Genomic DNA, 17,609 nt, shown 5'->3' with positions numbered 1-17,609 from the left:
AATTTAGTTGTCATCTTTCCTTCCAACAATGAACTCAGCTGCTGCAGCCAAAATGAGGCCACTGAGAAACAAGAGGAAAGTATGAGCATGCTCAGAAGAACCCCAAGGTTCCCAGAGGTACAAACATTTAGGATGAAATCCTAAGAGGGCAAAACATACACAACACAAAACCCCACCCTAAAAATGCCAAAGGAAGACAGCAGGTTTTGTGGCCACAAAATGCTGAGTGTCTGCTTGGGGAGAAAATAGAAAATGAAATTGGGAGGGGAAGTAGAACATAGTATCTTGAAAATGCAGCTTGGCTTTTTGGGTGAATCACTGAACAGGAGCACTCAGCACTGCAACATTTTGTTGCAGGTCCCACTTGTTCCCAATAATAGCAAACTCAGGTTGTGAAGTGCCTATGATTTTGGAAGTGAAGCAGGGCCGCCCAAAGATAAAATGCTGGTTTTGACGTACTGAGGGAACTCCCTAGGCAAGCAGGATTATACAAGTATATAAATCAAAATGACTTAAACATAATAGAAAACCCCAAAGCTGCCTGACTATACCTTTGCCAGTCTGTTGCCTTCCATATGTTTTGGACTACAACTGCAATCATCCTCAGCCAGCACACCTTGCTGGCAGAAAGCAGGCAGGCTATGCAAGTCTGTAAATTAAATATTTTGATGAGAATGGTTCGAGCAGAGAATTTTAGCTGAAAACAAGACAAAACCAATCCAAAGAAGGAAAACGGGGGATGGAGGGAAAAGAGGAAACTCACTTTTTCATGCTGACAGATTGTATGACGTGTCTTAGAGAAGGAGTGAGATTATATCTGTCCTGTTTTAAGAGCAGTGCCCTGTTCCCCCCCCCCCCGACTTTTTCTCTTTCTCCAGAAGTGTGGGCCTTCCTCCCCTATTTAGCTGTAAAAACTCATATTTGCATTTGGCAGCCTCCTACTGCTTTATAGCCCAGCCAGCAGAGGCCTTGGGATGGCGGAAGGGGAGGAAAATCACGTTCTTTATTCTTTTCTTACTCCTGAAACTTTCCTCTCCCCGAGAGGCCTGAACAAGACTACTGAACAAAGCTCCTTCTCAGGAGTCCTGGATAGGAACACTCCACTTAGCAGATGGGAATACACTGTTAAGTCCCACGTCTCATGACTAATAGCCATTGATCGACCAAATTCATGCAGAAGATAGGTCTCTCTGTTCTTAGTGCTATCTGTACCACTGACTCTCACATTCGCAACATCTGGGGCGAGGAAGTCCATCAATTAATTAAGGGGCAGTTTACACACTGGGGTGTATAATTTGCAGTGGAGCAAGGCTTGGGTTGGTGCATGTTGAACAAGGTGCATGAACAGGTGTACACGTGTCAACTCTTAGGTGTCTGTCCTATGTGGGCACATGAAAGTCATGCCAGATGTGGTGGGGATAGACCCCTGCCTGGACCCCAGAGCTGCTGCCAGCAGTGACAGGAGAGTGTACAAGCTCTGTAGGGAAGCATCAAACTCAGAAATCTTCACATATGATCATTTTGTCATACGGTGCAGTTGTACATTAATCCACCCCCCCAACAGAAATGCACCCAGTCTGAAGTTGACTCACTGCCTACCAATCCAAGATTGTCATGCCTATTAATATTTGCCATAAGTATGCATCTATAATTTATATACATTCTGGAGATGTGTACATCATATTTAATTACAGTGGTACCTTGGGTTAAGTACTTAATTCGTTCCGGAGGTCTGTACTTAACCTGAAACTGTTCTTAACCTGAAGCACCACTTTAGCTAATGAGGCCTGCCGCTGCCGGAGCATGATTTCTGTTCTCAACCTGAAGCAAAGTTCTTAACCTGAAGCACTATTTCTAGGTTAGCGGAGTCTGTAACCTGAAGCGTATGTAACCTGAAGCGTATGTAACCTGAAGCATATGTAACCCAAGGTACCACTGTAAATGCCTTCTCATAATAATGTTTTGCCTCTGATCAAGAGGTATGGAATTGGATCCTGGTGAATCATCAAACTAAATTGGAAGGGGAGCGGGGAAAGCATTTTGTACAAGAACCTGCAAAACGAAGGATGCTTGTCACTGGCTGCCCACAGTATTGTCTAGTGAGTAGACAATAGTGAGCAAGATGGACTAATGGTCTGACTCAGCGTAAAGCAGCCATCTGTGTCTCAGTTGTAGAAGATAACCATATAGGTAGGGGTATACGTGCCTAGGTATGTATGCATAACTCCTGTGTCACAATCTGAGGTATTTGGGTTTTCCCTAAATCTTACATTTAAGTGCAGATGCCGTATAAGGAAGAAAGGTCAAAGCTTCAAAAAGCAGGCCCCTCATACTTAATATGCTAGCTAGAATAGAGAGATTTCCCCTGAGGGACCAGCGCCCCAGTGTGATATGAGACCTGTTCAATAAGCCTTGTGTTGCTGTTTCACACAGGAGAGAAATGACAAAGGGTTGTTAGGAAACCAGTCACCAGATTGCTAGTTAAGAGAGAGTATTAATAATTGAATGTTGTTAACGGTTATGTGAATCAGAGTAATAAGGGCCAGATTGCAACTGAGGCCTATTACAATTTGTGTGGGGAAACAATTGTAATAATCCACATGGAAAAAAATGTAATTATAATTTTGGGAGTGTGTTATAAATCCATGTTCTAGACACTGGTTTTGCTAGTCACAGTGGAAAGAATATTTCACTCAGGGAACAGCACATTGGAGTGATAAGCGGTTGTTTGATAAGCCCCAGTATTGTGTACCCTTGAGTACTCGCTGAAAAAAAGCACTGCTTTGCGCTTTGGTGAATTTGTCCCATGATCCACAACTGAAGAATCTTAGGAGTTTCTCGAATGTGCTGAGGGACTCATTTGTGCTTCTAGAAGAGGAAGAGAAGCTGGGTGGCTTGGAGACAAAGTAGTTCCACCTTAGCAGCAGCTGCACCAATCAGTTTGGGAGGTTGGGCTTCAGCTATTTAGCATCCCAGAGTGTCAGTCCAGAATACATCACCACATTAATTTTCAGTACTGAGACAGCAGTATTCCCAGTCCCTACAATTTCACACTTTGTTCAAAACTAAGCCAGCTGCTCTCCGCTTTGCGGACACATGCAAAGTCCACTGGTCCTTCCCCAGCTGATACATTGCCTTTCCCAGTTACCGGCATGTTTTGGGTAAACAAAGAGGAAAGGAAGTAGAAGCCACTGTGTTCAAATGCCCCTGTCAAGTAAAGGGCTACAACAGGGGCACGAATGCCTGACATACAGATCATAGTCAACCTTTTGATCATCTGTCATTTTGTTATAAGAAAGCAAGCCATCCTTTACCACTGTTTAAAATAGCCCCGGAGGAAGTCAAGCATTAATCTTAACCTCAAACACATTGAGCCTTGCATTTCCTCTCAGGCCCTAGAATGTGCTATCTGGTTTCCCACACCTCAGTCCTGCTAAGTTTAGTTCCTTCAGGCCAGCTGCTAAGGAAGGAAAATTGAGAAAAAAACACAATGCTTCCGATGGATATAGCATTGCATTGCCCGGAGCTGTCTTGTTTGTTTCTTCTTTCCCTCAGAAATGTCTAAAGATGTCCATAGAGAAGAACGGCATGCAATTTTTTTTTACTTAAATGGCCTAAGAAAAACGCTTCACAAATGCAACGAATGAATACTAGTTTATTTAATTTCTCAAGTGAGGAGCTGCTGACCTGCATATTTTCAAATAAGTAATTTGACATTCAAACATTTAGTAGTGGTTAAGAGAGTGCTCATTGGAGTATGTGTTAATCATATATTAAAATTAATGCACAGCTAGCATGATGAACAATCGCAGATTTTTCCAAATGTGCTTAATGTATAGTCCTGTGCAGACATTAAATTAAATTGTGGATGAAGGGAGACAATTACTGTAGAAGCAGGCCCCACTACATCTGCAACCCTAGCAACATTCATTAATTATAATAGTTGCATAAAGGTCTAGGTGTGTAGACCCCCAATGCACATTGGAACCTATTGTGTGATCTGCACGCTGCATTTTTACTGGTGATGGATAGGCAAGTTGGGAGTTCATGCTTAATCCTTATGCAGACAGTATGACCAATGTGTGAATGTTGGGTGTATGCAGCAGGTTAGACTTGCTGCCACAATTGTAGCCCTGCCCCTCCATGCTTACTGAATGCACAGAACTATTGTCTCCATAAAATAAATACCTTTTGTGCCTCAAGCATACCCTTGAAACACATCATCAGCATTCACCATGGAAGGGACCATTAGAAAGCTGAGAGAGAGAACGATAATTGGTTGTGTTTGAAAAAAGCTGTGGCCTTTCATCTGATTGAAAGCCTCTCCAAGTGTCCCATCCCTCTTGGAACAGCCATGGGTAGCCCAAGACATTTTGCTGCTTGAGGTGAAGGACAAAATGGCACCCACTTCCTGGTCCACTTACAGAAATTGTGTGCGTTGGCAAGTGAATCTTATTTTAACACTGGTCACAGGAAAACACCCTCCACTGCAGAGTTTTTCCTTTTCCTAGATGGGCTACTTTCCCAGGCTAACGAGCCCCACCTGCCCCTCACTTCCCTCTAGAGCACAAGCAGAAACCACCTTCATGACCGTTGGACCTACTGTTGGTATCGCCTGCTCAGTACACCTGTCTTCACATGCAGGAGAAGTCCCTAATGCACTGAGGGTTTAAGACCCATCGGCTTCCCTCACGTGTCTTAGCTGTTCAGTTGAAGTTGTTCCTGGGGTGTGACCAGAGGTGCTACCCCTCTCCCAACACCCCATACACTTTCTTCTAACACATGCATTTTTGTACACATTTTTGGGTTGGAGAATCGCATCACAAAATTTGTAGAAGTGTGAATTTCCAGGAACAGCTGTATTTCGGTTTGCATGTTGTTTCAGGAAGTATGAACTACAGTGGTACCTTGGGTTACAGACGCTTCAGGTTACAGACTCCACTAACCCAGAAATAGTACCTCAGGTTAAGAACTTTACCTTCAGGATGAGAACAGAAATCGCATGGCGGCAGTGGGAGGCCCCATTAGCTAAAGTGGTACCTCAGGTTAAGAACAGTTTCAGGTTAAGAACGGACCTCCAGAATGAATTAAGTTCTTAACCTGAGGTACCACTGTAGTTGAGTTTCACATTAAAATGCAATCCAAATTTCTCTCCCATCCCTAAACATACACATACACCCCCTCCGCTCCTCCGAAAGCTGTATGTGCTTTCGCTTGCTACTGTGCAATGGCCCATTCATATAAAAAGAAAAACGACCTTGAGCTTCATCCTGACTTAATAGATAAAATCAAACAGTAATGTGTTCAGTGCCCCATGCTCCCTTTAGGGCAAAGAAAATTTTCTGCCACCCCCCAATTCCTCCAGCACACAGGCTAAGCACTTTCCCCTCTGTCAGTTTTAACATATATTTAGCATTATAGACCATGACTGAACAAAACAAAAAACCACCCACTGAAAAGACAATTTCCATGTAATGAACAGGTTTTACAACATAATTAGATGGAGCTATGCTACACAGAGGCCTTGACAGGTGCAGTAATTTAACCCATATATATGTGCACATATATAGCAAGGTATCCCATATTAAGCATAAATTACCTCTTTGGAAAGAGAGCTGTTGAAATGGTTTCTGTAGATCTATGAAGGGCCTTATTCCTGCAGTAGAATTTTTATAGTTGCCGTTAAATGAATGTACATTATCAATCTTACTTTTTCATTTGTTCTAGAGGTCTCACCTTTCTTTAGCATTCCTGTAACATTGCACCCTTTCATCACTTTTTGAGACCTGCTGTTTAATGTAGATTTTATTCAAATATAATGTAATAAATTATGTGGTAAATAAAAATGTCCTTACTAATTCTTAACTATGTTTGTTAAGAATGGTTCCCCCAAATGGTTCAAAAATTGATAAGTTGAACTGGAAGAAAAGTGTAGTGTGCTTTTAAATTCTTGTTCATGTAGCTGGATTAAATTCAAACTGGCCATGAGCAATAGCTAATGGACAAAATTGTTTGATTCTGGGCTTCTATGATGTCCCATTTGCAATTAGAGCACTTGGTGACACAGGGCTACTTTTTCATATCACCCATGTACTAAAATATACGGTAAAATATCGTGAGTAAATGAGCCCCAGATTGCAGTCATAATGCTGGTGGAATTAAGATATACAGCCCTGAAAAAGACACATGTATAAACAAGATGCTTCTGGATCCTTCCCTAGCCTAAAGAGGTCTTTCTAGGGGATAGTAACAAGTGTTGATGCTTTCCATGTGATATTTTATAGACTGGCATAACTTTCTGCTAAGGACAGTGATTTATGCTTAAATCCAGTGCTATTTTTCTAGAAAGAGAGGTGCCGGAACTCCCCTTGTTCTCTTATAATGGCAATGGGGCCCACCTGAGAGGTGCTGGAACTGAGTTCCGGTGAGTTCTGGCTTTAAAAAAGAGAGGCCTGCTTAAATCAATCCAAGTTCACTTTGTTGGGCTTATTCCCATGTGTGTGTGGAACAGCCACCTTAAGAGTCAAGGGGCATTTCCAGACCTGTTTGTTGAGCATTCATCTTGATCCAGAGGACCAACTCATGGTGGCCAACTCTTAGTTCCCCCAATATTTTTAGGGGGAGGGGCAGCCCCCTAATGTTCCCAAAAATCAGGGGGCGGAGGAGGTCGAGCATGGAGCCAAACGCAGTGTGGCTTCTGTGGCTGGCTCCTCCTCTTCCTGCCGCAGAGAGGAAGGCGGGTTGAAGCAGCCCCCTGATGGTGGTGGTGGCATGAGGAGGAGGAGCCATCATCCATTGAAGCCATGCTGCCACCGTGTTCACCTCCACCCCCACATCCATGCAAAATGGGTACTGCCAAGGCATCATCTTACGTAGTGTAAAATACAAGGGCATGGTTGGATGGGAGCTGTCATCAACTCGTTCCCCAAATGCTTAATGTGTAAAACATGTATTGGTCTCCACCTGTCCATTGTGGTTTGACAAATGATGTTGCCAAGAGAGGGTGTGCTATTTTTGATATGGCATCTATTACATGCTTGACTGCAGCACATAACAGGCCCTATGAAATTTAAATCAGAGGCAATCTTTGTTACACATTGCTGATAGGATCTGAACTGACTGTAATAATGGACGGCACTTTAATGATCGCAATTTAAAAATATTATAGAAAAAAATGCAATGTGCATAAACATAGAGATCAGGGCATGCTGGTGTGTGTGTTGCCCACAAGGAATTCCCTATTTCTATAAATTAATCAGCATATTAATTAAACAGCTTTCTGGGGGAGGGGGGAGTGGAATGCATTTTTCTTGTCCTTAAAATGTGCAGTACTATATAGTGCCTATAAAAAACCTCTGGAAAGGATGCTGTTAAATAAATATCAGTGCTATACTGGATTCCCTCTGCCAGAATGAGGTCTTTGCTTCATTTAAGTAGAGCAAGAATAAGAGAAGCACAGAGCTTTGAAGAAAGAGTAATTTTTAGCACTAATCACCCATTTAACTACTTTCAAAATTCCACGGAATTAGCTTTGAAATGTTAATGAGCACAGTATTTAGAACAGTCTAACTCCTTCCTATCTTAGTTTGTTTTGGAGTTTTGAAATCAGATCTGTTCCTGGACGTTCAATATGTGTGTTAATGTATATAAGTACACATGCGCGCATGTACACACACACACACACATGGCTGTCTTTTAGGGCTGCTTATAGTCCTCAGGAGACAGCTTGCAAAAGCAAAATATAAAAGACATTAGAATCACCAAACAATTCGAAAACAGTTAGAAAACAGCATTTTTAAAAAGGCCAGAAACATTATATAAAGGTTATCATAAACCAAATTATAATCAGCTGTGTTAAAAACATCATTACTTAGACCCTTTAGGAAAGGGCACCTGAAACATGTGAGCTTTTCATGCCCTTTGAAGGCTTGCATTGTAGACACTCCTGGCTTCCTTCTCTCTGTCCTGCTATTTGCTGGCGGTAGTCAGTCACCCTCTGCTCTTCCTTAGCTTCCCTTGCACGTTGCCTGGACCTTGCAGCCTTAGTGGAACACTGTTTCCCGCTTTACAGTTAACAGCAGTACCTCACAGGATCAGGCCAGCGTTTACCATGATAACATTTATTTCTGTGCACATTTTCCTTTCCTCCCATCAGATCTAGTGAACATCTATAAATAACCTTGCTAAGACTCAATGAAGGCTTCTTTATATTGCCTGACCTGCAATGTTGAAAATCATTGGAGCTCAACATTATGTTTGCTGGAGCAATTACAAGTCACTTGAGCATAGAGTTGCTCTTCAGGGCAGTTCTGCCAACAATTATTTTCCTTCAGAGGCTAAGGCAGCAGAAGGGCAAGCGGAGAACGGTTACGATTCCTAGCGTCCTTGCACGGGGCATTTAATGATATTTGCTAGTCTTATTAAGTTTGCTTACCACAGGTTGGTTAAGATAGATATTCTGTTAGTTCAGGACATTTTAGAAATTATGTGGTGGTCACACAAGCCCAGCATAGACTCCTGGGAACTGGACTTTGGTAAAAGTGCTGGGAATTGTAGCTCTGTGAGAGGGGAATTACAGTTCCCAGGATCCTTTGAGGGAAATTTTGTACTTTAAGTGTATAGTGTGGATCTGCCCCATTGTATAACATCTCAGAGAGGACTTTATAGCTGTGTATTAATTACCGGCTTAAAGTATTCTTTCTCCTCAGTTTGCATTGAAGCCAGTTTGGGGAGAAACACATCAAAACATCCCTGGACGGGATGCTGAGTAAACGAGTGTGTGTACACAGCCTTTCTAAACTTTGTTTAGTCAGGATTGAATTTATGAAAAAAAATAGGCATTTCTTTTAAAATGCTAGGGCTTCAGAATTATATTTAGAATATCTGTCTAGATGAAATGATGTAAGAGAAACTAGCCTTTCCTGAATGGTTGTTAATGTTATGGGTTACCTCATCTTCTTCACCACTAAAAACCAAAGCCGGGAGCCATGTGATGCTTGGAATACAAACATCAAACCCCACACATTACCATGATTTTCCATATTAGATCAGAAAAAGAGAGAAAGTGAACATCTTGTTAGTGTTTCTGTTTTCCTCTTCTGCATCATTAAATGACCATGTAAATATTTTTAAGGGGCTAAATCAGATCTTGACTTAACATGGAAAGCATCTTTCTTTCTGGGTCTGCCAGAGAATGTCTGGAGATGCCAAGTTGACAGTCAGATCTGAGATAGAAAAGGTTAGCTTTTAGTCCAGAAGACAAGCATCCTCTTACTAACTTTGTTTAATAGCTGCTGAATGGAGAACTCATGCATTCATGCAACTAGCATCACATCTAGTTTGGCCCTCGATTATCAATGGTTCCCAAGAAATTCCTTGGGACAAAGTGAATCAACTGTAATTAGCAACGCTGGTGGGGGAGAGCATTCACTCCCTGCAAACAACATGGTCCACAGGGGCAGGAGGTATGTCCAGCCCTTTCTTGAGTGCAGCCCTTTAATGTTGGCATCTGCCTGTCTTGAGAGACAATGGCGTGTGCGTTCAGCGGTGAAGTTAAACTGCTGGAGAATCACAGCACCTGCTGTACCTGCAGAGACTGGTAACCCATAACTGCTGCCTCCTGCATTGTTTTTGCTGCATTAGCAGAACCAAGTGACCTCTGGGGCACAAGGCTTTCTCATGAATGGGTATCTCCACATGGCAGCAGAGGTTTAGGATCACAGTCTTCCTTCTCCTAGATGGGCTGCCTTCTCAGGTTGAAGAGCCCCATCTGCCCCTCATTTTCCTCTACAGCATATCCAGAAAACACCTTCTTGACCCTTGGACGCACTATTGGTCTTGTCAGCTCAATCCACCGGAGCCTGTCTTTGCCTGCAGGGGCAGTCCCTAACTCACCGAGGGTTTGAGACACACCATTAAGGGAGGGGTAGTACTTCTGGTGGAAGACACATTGTATGCTTTCTGGGATAGTTTATCCACCTTTGATCCGCACGATGAAGGGAAGTTCTCTTTCTGCACATAACTGTGGCATTATGGGAAGTCTCGCTTCTAAGCTTTTCTCTGCTGTACATACTGTACAACCTGTTCTAAATACCAAGACATTCCCTCATTTCCCTAGGATGCTCAGTTCATCTTAAGTTCATGAAAACACTCTGACCTGTTCTTAATGCATAGCTGACCACATCTACGGAACTCGATTATTATATTCTTTCATGCTATATCAATCATTAGTTATAATTTAATTAGGAGGTTTCATGCCTGTCTAGTTCTGTGCTCCATTTCCCAGCCTTTAATCTATTGGTGATTAATGCCTATATGTAACCCTCGCCTTGTACTTGTGTTAACCAATCAGCAACAAGTTGCTTTGTGTTTGTATCAACCAATCAGCAACGAGCACACCTGTGGCAGTGTTTGTAATATTCAATAAAAGAGAGTTCTCGGGGCTAGCTCCAGAGATGCCTCTCACATGACACCTGCTATTCGTCTGTCGTGATTTCATTCCAACAGCACCCTGCACTCAGCTCTCACCTGTAACTCCTGGAAGCTGTCAGAATGAGATAGTGGCCACACTCCGGGAAAGTTCTCTATACTTCATCTGTTTCAGGGTTAAACTATCCGAGACACCATTCATGAAAACAGCAATTATGCCAGCGACTTTTAAGAAGGTCATACCAAGGGGTAGGGGACATGGGAGGGAAATGTGTTTTGTACAGGACCCTGCAAATGAAGTATGCCTGTCACTGGCTGCCCACAGTATCGTCTTGTGATGAGAAGACAATACTGAGCAAGATGGACTAATGGTCTGACTCAGCGTGAAGCAGCCACCCAATTGTAGAAGATAAATCAATTGGGTGGAGTGTACATACATAGGTATGAATGTGCTACTCCCATGTCACAATTCAAGGCATTGGGTTTTTCCTGATTCTTACACTTAAGTGGAGATATTTTATAAGAAAGAGCGAGCAAAGCATTGAAGAGCAGACCTGCTCCTACTGATGTCGATCTGGTGTATTTTATAATTTACTTGCTCCCCAGGTATCCCTGAATCTTGTAAACCAGGTCATGCCCAATGTGATAGCATGTACTAAGTCGCAGAAACATTTGTTTCACTTACTTCTTAAACGTTCATTTTGGTGTATCCAGTAAATGTGCATTATCATTTTCCCCTACATTGTTATCAACTATTTCTGAAAATACAGAGGAAGTAACTAGATAACTGCCTCAGTCTTTTGAGCTTTTGAACATGTTTTCCAAATTAACATGGCTCATTGGTTTGGAAGGAAATGCTGTATACTTCAATGTTTAATCCATGGCGGATGATGAAAAACTGTTCCTTGTGGAAATGAACAATCATCTGTTTTGAGTATTGTTTTCCATTGTGTACATTTTATGCTGAATAACAAGGCCGTGGTAATTGTACATACGGCACATGAAGCACATAGGTTTCTTTGGGCATTTGGTAGCATCATCCTTCCTTTGGAAAACCGCATGATTTTGATGATGTTGGTTAAATTAAAGGAAGTGCAGAAAATTGAGTAAGTTCTTAGACGTTTTGCTGCAGCCTGCAGTGACTTGTGAGGCGATTTCCTGGAGGTGAATAGGCTTCTGCCACTGAGTATCAGGCAGTATTCAGCATAGGCTGCTGAATGCTTGCATGCTAGATACTCAGCAGCCATGTGCCGCTCCTGTGCCTCTGCAAATGTCTTGTAGCTGTGTTCCCTCCCCCCTTGATCACTACTTAAAAGCAGAAGCCTATTTTTCTTCAAGCAAATCACTCCTTGAGCTGCTACTGTTTCACAATAAGCACCATGCTGGACCTTTTAGATATGGAAGGTTTCAGTCTGGCTTGGTAGGAGCCAGACCAGTCTTAGAGATATAAAGAGCCACAGAGTTTTAGTGCAGAGCTGCATTTAAACAGGAACTTTTAAAGATCTTAAACAGGAACTTTTAAAGAACTTTTTAAGATCAACAGTTCTGTTTCCAAAGCAACATTCTTTATGCAACAGAAAAGTGTAATAACTCAGTTTAGCAGCTGGAGGATTTACAATGTTGAAGTCAGAAAAAGAACCTGTTGCTCTTCTCTGCTGGAGTTTTACTTGCTATTGGACATATTACGTCATAACCTTAATTAGTAAATTCCTGCTTGTGTTGTTTGTTATAATACAAAAGGAAAGGCATCTGAGTGTATAATTTTATTTTATGAGTTGAATGCATTTCGAACAGAATCCTCAGCTTGGGCCGCATTCACACATTACATTTAAAGCACTGTTATGCCACTTTAACAGTCATGGCTTCCCCCAAAGAATTCGGGGAATAGTATTTAAAGATGCTGTGTGTCATTAGGAGACTGCTATTTAATCTACAGAGCTACCATTCTCAGAGTGGGTTAACAAACTCTCCTTCTTCCCAGGGAATTCTGGGAACCGCAGGTCTGTAGTCTCCTCTTTAGATAATAATGTGTAGATTTCACTTAACTTCAAACTGGGGTAAGCTAACCCTGCTGCATTTCGGGGGCTTTCCCACTCATTCTGCTTAGGCCACTGTCTCAAGGTCTTGTCCTGACAGTATCACTGATTGCATTTGCACCTTACCTTTCATCTCAGGAGCACAAGAGGGCATATTTTGGGTACCTCTCATCTAGGCACCAACCAGAATTCAGGCATCCTTAGCTTCAGCAAGGTAACCACATCCTGTACCTTCAGATTGTTTTCTGGGCTGATACTTAAGATTTATTAACTGACTTTCCCTTAAAAACACTCAGAGCAGTACATAAGAAAGGATGAAAAATCTGTAGAATTTAGCCTTTAATTTTCCACTAATATATGATGATAATGCAGAAAAACATTGAAGTAATCATCTAAAAAGATTCTCAGTGTGTTCTTGCTGGATCATATTACTTTAAAGCAATCTAGCAACTATTCATGTGTGAAACAGTAATATTTCTTTCTTCCTTAGAGTTGCTCCTTTCAAATATGTCAAGAAACAAACAAACTGTCAAATTAACTCTCAGAACTTTTTTTACAAGTGCATCAACATTGTAGGAAATTTATTTCCCCCCTATCCAACATATTTTCACTACATTGCTGTATTATCATGGTAAAACAGTCACGTATCTTTGTGCTATCAGTTTGTAAGTTTTCTCTCAATGCCAGATACAGAGTGTACAAATTTGTCTATACCCTTGCATATTTCCATGCATTGATTGACAGCTCAGTCTTTAAACTTCCCCTCCCCATAGTCTTAGATATATAGCTCGGACTACTTCTTTTTATCTATTTGTAATTATATTCCATGTATCTGTGACAAAAGACAGATTCACATCTCATTCTCTGTCCTGTTTCCCCCCAAATTGGTTAAATCCCTAGTCACCATACGTAATATTCTAAAAGTTTCCAATAGAAAACATCAAATTAAGACATATTTAAATGTTGGAGGGCTTCTTCTAAAATAGATCATGAAATAAATGGCAAAAGCAGCACTCCAAAAGCAGCATCTAAACTGATTTGGAGAACTGAAATGTCTTCACTGGGAATTGAAATCTAAGTAGCAATTGTGCTTTGCAGACCTCTGGGCACTATTCCAAGGTTGCGGTACCATTGCTGAAAAAGCTCTGCTCTAGCTAATCATAGATCTTACCTTAGAAGTCAAAGGCACCCAGAGCAAAGCATCCCCAGCTCATCTCAAAGAGCAGGGAGAGGCATGTGATACTCGCTAAAGATGCTGCATCCAGTCTCATTACACCAGGGGTGGCAAATCTGTGTCTTGCAGGCCAGATTCGGCTTTCCAAAAGTGTTTATTTGGTGTTCCCTAAACCTCAATAATTGGACAGATTTTTATATTTTTATTTTCTTTACTATATGAACAATTCATATACCACTTAACTACCATAGTTTCTAAGCGGTTTACATAGAAATATTCCACTTAACTAGACTCTAAGCAGTTTAGAAATAAATTTAATGTTTTAAAATTAAATAACCATTTCGCTGAATTTGCTTCAGGGATTGGGAACTTTTTCCAGCCTGAGAGCCACATTCCCTTCTGGGGAGGCTTCTGAGGGCCAAATACCAGTTGTGGGCGGGGTCAGAGGCAAGTGTGGGCGGAGCAATGAATGCATATTTTACCTCTGCATAGTTTCTAAAAAAATGCACAAGCCCCTCTCTGTTCTTCATCCACACAAGCAAGTAGCATGGTCAACATTCAAGGACGTATTCCAGCCAGGCAAAAGCATTTGGAGTACAAACCAGGGACCGTGAAGTATGTGTCTTGGGGAGAGTTGCAGAGAATCCTGGAGCACAGCATTTGACCTTCATGCCTGAGGCTCTTCACCCCTGGCTTACATAATGGTGGCATATCAAAACACCCCTATGAGATGGAATTATCCCTCTAGTCAGCAGCAGAGCATATGCCCGCGCTGCCCAGGGCGGGCACGCTCCCGAGGGGGGCATGGTGCGTAGGGTGCCCTCCCAGGCGCAGGATAGCCGCTTGGGTGCCCGGAGCGGTGCGTTCACCCTCTATCCGGGGGCAGAGTGAGCTGCCCATGGTGGACATTCGGTGCGCCACCTGTCCGCAACTCCCAAGCCTCCCCCAAGCTGTCAAAACGAAGGGGGAAGGGGGGAATGCTGCCGGCACAGCTCCCCCCCTTACCCCTTCGGCTCGGGGTAGGCTTGGGAGTCGCAGGTGGGCGGTGCGCCAAAAGTCACCCCCCTCATGGAGGCCACCCAGGGCGTTCTGCCCTCCCTCCCTTCCTACGCCCCTGCTTATAGTTCTGTAGAAATGGCAATGACAGATGGCTAAAGGCCTTACTGATAGGACCACGTTGGCACTTGATTCTGTTCTGAGTTGTTTTCTTTTGCCTTACCTTATTTTCTTTACATCATCTGGGTGGCCTTTTCTTCAAGGACCAAGGTAAATCAAAATTCTCCCATCTCCCACTTATTTGGATTCCTGTGGTGACCTAATGGAATTTCCTGGGGGAAAATGCACCTACAGAATTAGCGGCGATTCCATTCTTGTCGTCTATAGATACATTCCTTTCATTTCTCATCTGCTGTTTGGCGACGCAGCCCAATGCTGAACTTAAGGAGTGCAAACTGTCCAGCAGCTGCTAGTCAGCGGAACTGAGCTTCAGAACAATATTTTCCTGTTGTGGAAAAAAAGAAGAAGCTAGGCAGAGGTTTAGCAATGAGATTAGAATCAAAGATGTTTCCATGGTCGGTATCACAAGCTTTATCTCCTCAAGATTCCAACAAACGAGAAGGTAATGTGTGCCTGCAATCTGCGAGAAGACAGCACAGAATGCATAGAGCTTCCCAACCCACATGTTTTATGAAGGGAGGGAACACTTCTTCTTCTTTAGAACTGAAAGGGAAGTCTGTGCATGCAGGAACTCCTTGTATCTACTGGAGTTTACATGAAACTCCAGACTGGGGCACATGGGTACAACTAAATGTTAAATTTAATGCCATTGAGGTGCATGACAGTAGTGTATTTATCTTTCTGCTTTGGTCCCATTGGCTGTTTTAGAATATCTAACTTGGGGTAGCCAATGTTGTGGGACCAAGTGGATAGGTTGCATTACTGCCGTAATCCAACCTCACCACCAATTTTCCACTCCCCTGCTCTGTCCCGGTGCAACAGTGACATAACCAGAGGGGTGGTGCCAGATGAGTGGCACAGCTCCACCATGCCATCCACTACTACTCCCATCACTCTTGGCCTTTGGCTTATGGGGGTTGGAGTCCAACAACATCTGGAGGGCACCATGTTGGCCATCTCTGACCTAATTTCTTCTAGGCTGCTGCCAGTATTTATAGGAGGGAAAACAAAGTGCTTATGTTCTTACTTCACAAATGGGAATCTGACACAGATTCAGCACTTCACCCATTGACATAGAGGAAAGTTTGAGATGGAAAGAGCTGAAAGAGTCACTGCGCCTGAAATGGAAATGTTGAGCAAAAAAATACGCACCATAAACTCTGAACGTTTCCATTTATTTGCACGGTGGCAGTTGTATTACCATAAAACGTCCTGCTGCTCATTAAGACAATTTATATGGACAGGGAATAGGCTCGCCAGAAGAAGACTGCAGAAATAGTTGCCATCTTAGTTCCAGAGAAAGAGAGATAGGACCCAAAATGATGTGGGTGAACTTTTAATTGGGCCAGTCATAACGAAAGAGTAAGGACAGTAGCAAATGATTTGGTGGTGGTGGTAATGGTGTGTGGGTGTGTATGCACGCTACATCGCTTCCTGACCTCCTTCTGTCTGAGCCAATGCTGCATACCAGGAAGGAGAGAGGGAAGTGTGAGACATTGGTGAGGCTGGCATGGTGCAAATGCACCAGCGGAGCCAATCCAGTCGGTAGTTGGAATTTTGGAAATGGGGAATCAGCCAGTAAGTGTCTTCTTTCCTGAGTTCCTTAATAGCCTAAGTTTAACCCTATTTGAATGAGGTTCATTTGAATACTGCTTCCCCATTTGAATACTGCCTCCCATACTCCTCCTTAAGACTCTTATCCAGTACAGTCACAGATGGATTGAATAGCCCCCCCTGCCCCCCACTTTCTGCCACCTTGTATTTAGCCTTGTAAAGAGTTCTGGGGAATTCAAAAGCTTGCACATTTTTAATTTGGTCTAATAAAGGTATTGCCCTAGTAAGTGTTTTGGGATTGTCAGGCCTGTTACACATTATAGCTTACCGGACGAATAATACATAGTGTATTTGAGCAGGTATCTGGATGAGTTTGAAAAGCAGAACTGGAGCAATTCTGTTGTTGTGGCATTTGGCGGAACGGGAGGAATAGTTAATTATTCATTAGTTTGAAGATCTAAAAACCTGCCTCAGACTGATTGGCATTTTCACCATCTGCTACAAGCCTCATTTAAATGAAAACAGATACTCAAACATTTCTACAATTTATATGGGCTGCTATTAAACTAATGCTTCAGGCTCTCCCATTAATGTCAATCCAATTATTTTTTGGTGAGTAATCATTTTATCAAGCAGAAATGTTGGCTTTTCCAGGGCAGCAGAACCATATGTGTTTTGTTTTGTTTTTTAAAGAACAGAAAATCTTCACCCTGCTGAAATGGACAATGACAGACTCCGATCAGCTGTACTGGGAGTAAAAATTCCTTCCACTGGCCGATTGCCATTAAGATCTGCCATGCTTTGTGAACTGTGAAACACTAGCTGTTGTGTTCACACTTGCCTAACATGAAACATATGCACTGCGGCCTCTACAGTAAAGGGCAAATCACTGGCCCCTGCAAAGGGGATCATAGTCTGTGAAAACTCCTCAGTTCCAATCTGTCACTGAAGTCCCAAATGGCCTCTGTGGCTATGAGTGCTTATGCCCAGCCTAAACTGGTTCACTTGCTGCAGCTATGCCTAGACCTGGCCTCAGTAGTTCATGCTCTAGTGACCTTCTGTCTGGACTACTGCAATCCTCTCTACATGGGGCTGCTCTTGAAGACAGTCCAGAAGTTGCAGCTATTGTGGCTGGTGGATGGCAAATGGGGCAGCCCTAAGGGACCACCTGCCACCAGGCCAGAAAGCACTACACTGGCTGCCAGTGAGCTTCCAGACCCAATTTAAGGCATTATTACTAG

The 17,609-nt window shown here is 42.7% G+C and overlaps 1 protein-coding gene and 1 long non-coding RNA gene across 2 annotated transcripts in view; one reads left to right on the top strand and one right to left on the bottom strand.

The window, feature by feature from the left end:
• The window catches only part of LOC308478803, a 40,011-nt gene extending 24,948 nt beyond the window's left edge, over nucleotides 1-15,063 (bottom strand). Inside the window, exon 1 of the long non-coding RNA XR_013987293.1 lies at nucleotides 14,858-15,063. This is a non-coding gene — a long non-coding RNA (uncharacterized lncRNA). The remainder of the gene's footprint in view (nucleotides 1-14,857) is intronic.
• Nucleotides 1-17,609, top strand: part of VAV3 (vav guanine nucleotide exchange factor 3) — a 211,646-nt gene that overhangs the window by 24,897 nt on the left and 169,140 nt on the right. The window lies entirely within an intron of this gene.

This window comes from Podarcis pityusensis (assembly GCF_964106645.2).
Source record: "Podarcis pityusensis genome assembly, chromosome: 6".
NCBI lineage: Eukaryota > Metazoa > Chordata > Lepidosauria > Squamata > Lacertidae > Podarcis > Podarcis pityusensis.
This window is presented reverse-complemented; position numbering and strand designations above follow the sequence as displayed.